Below are 2,500 nucleotides of genomic sequence, written 5' to 3'. Positions count from 1 at the left end.
CTGTTTCCCGAGCCGCATTCGGCTGTTGGGTCAGAATTTCACTTGAGACGTACAGGGGACCGGGACAGCGATGACGTTGCCCCCGGGGGGCAACGGTTTTCCGGAGGCGACATTCGAGGCACACCGTTGCGACTGTTTACCGTCGGTCGGAACGTGTACGTAACGGGGTACTTTCCTGTTTCCCGAGCCACGTTCGGCTGTAGGGTCAGGATTTCTCACGAGACGTACATGGGACCGGGCCAGCACCTTCGTGATGGCATAACGACGGGACATCCGAGGCAACGTTGGGAAAGGATGGGCGTACGAGAAAACGGGTGTTTTTCCTAAGAAAAACCAACCGTGTTCCGTACGCCCACCAGGAAGGACCCCTCCTCCCTACTATACCCGAGGGTTTTAGCCCCCATTGGGACCCCTGCCCTTCAGTTTGTGAAGGAGGGGTACACTGTTTTGAAACGCCGCCGTGGCAGCGTTTTTCTGCCATGAGACATGTTTTCGCTGCCATGGCACCGTTTCTTGACCATCATTAGCTAGTTTTGACCCGGTTTCCATGGCGTATGGGCCTTTTTTTCTCCCGGACCTCTCGTACCCGTTCACGTGTCCGTGTACGTGCGTGTCCACGTACCGCCCGTTCACGGGTCCGTGTACGTGTAACGGTCCGTGCACGTGCAGCCCGTTCACGGGTCCGTGTACGTGTGTGTGCGTCGTACGTGTTTTTGCCCAGTTTTCCATGGCGTGCGTCCGGTTCCGTCCACGACGGGCGTCGCCCACTTTTTTCCCGTGTCCACGTACCGCCCGTTCACGGGTCCGTGTACGTGTGTGTGCCTCGTACGTGGTTTTGCCCAGTTTTCCATGGCGCGCGTCCGGTTCCGTCCACGACGGGCGTCGGCCACTTTTTTCCCGTGTCCACGTACAGCCCGTTCACGGGTCCGTGTATGTGTGTGCCTCGTACGTGGTTTTGCCCAGGTTTCCATGTGCGCACGTCACGTTCCGTCCACGACGGGGGTCGGCCCCTTTTTCCCCGTGTCCACGTACAGCCCGTTCACGGGTCCGTGTACGTGTGTGTGCCTCGTACGTGGTTTTGCCCAGTTTTCCATGGCGCGCGTCCGGTTCCGTCCACGACGGGCGTCGGCCACTTTTTTCCCGTGTCCACGTACAGCCCGTTCACGGGTCCGTGTAACGGTCCGTGTACGTGCGTGTGCGTCGTACGTGGTTTTGCCCAGTTTTCCATGACGCGCGTCCGGTTCCGTCCACGACGGGCGTCGGCCACTTTTTTCCCGTGTCCACGTACCGCCCGTTCACGGGTCCGTGTACGTCTGTGTGCCTCGTACGTGTTTTTGCCCAGTTTTCCATGGCGCGCGTCCGGTTCCGTCCACGACGGGCGTCGGCCATTTTTTCCTCGTGTCCACGTACAGCCCGTTCTCGGGTCCGTGTACGTGTGTGTGCCTCGTACGTGGTTTTGCCCAGTTTTCCATGGCGCGCATCCACTTCCGTCCACGAGGGGCGTCGGCCACTTTTTTCCTGTGTCCCCGTGTACGAGTCTCTGTACGTGGTTTTGCCTAATTTTCCATGGTGCGCGTCCAGTTCCGTCCACCACTCTTGCCCGTGTCTCCTTTAACACTTTCTTTGTGATGACATCACATGTATGAATCAGCCAAGTATCTTGGTCACTTGCACAAATAGTTTTGAGTGTGCTCGCGACTGGCCTTATCGAGTGATTGCGTATGTCATACAAGGGACTTTACCATTTGTCTTGACCATGACTTACCCGTGTAGCCTGGGACGAAGGCATCCGCATGAATCGGTCAAGTATCTTGGTCACTTGGCACATATAGTTTTCAGTGTGCTCGCCACTGGTCTTATGGAGTGATTGCATATGTCATATAAGGGACTTCACCATATGTCTTGACCATGACTTAGCCGTGTAGCCTGTGATGACGGCATCCGCATGAATCGGCCAAGTATCTTGGTCATTTGTCACGTATAGTTTTGAGTGTTGTTTCCGCTGGCCTTATCGGGTGCTTGCGTATGTCTTACAAGGGACTTTGCCATTCCTTTTGACCATGACTTAGAGGTGCAGAATTTGGCTACCATTTTGGAACCTTAGTTGGTGAAGGAGAGTTGTGGGGGAGGGACGAATCCGTGCGACATGGGGCTGGATCTCAGTGGATCGTGGCAGCAAGGCCACTCTGCCACTTACAATGCCCCGTCGCGTATTTAAGTCGTCTGCAAAGGATTCAGCCCACCGCCCGTTGGGAAGGGAGCTTCGAGGCGGCCGGCCGCGGCACGTCGGCCGGACCGGCTTAGCCAATGGCACGGGCCCTTGGGGGCGCAAGCGCCCCTAACGTGGGTCGGGGCGGGCGGCGGGCGCAGGCGTCGCATGCTAGCTTGGATTCTGACTTAGAGGCGTTCAGTCATAATCCGGCACACGGTAGCTTCGCGCCACTGGCTTTTCAACCAAGCGCGATGACCAATTGTGTGAATCAACGGTTCCTCTCGTACT

The sequence above is a fragment of the Aegilops tauschii genome, unplaced genomic scaffold, assembly GCF_002575655.3.
Source record: "Aegilops tauschii subsp. strangulata cultivar AL8/78 unplaced genomic scaffold, Aet v6.0 ptg000723l_obj, whole genome shotgun sequence".
NCBI lineage: Eukaryota > Viridiplantae > Streptophyta > Magnoliopsida > Poales > Poaceae > Aegilops > Aegilops tauschii.
This window is presented reverse-complemented; position numbering follows the sequence as displayed.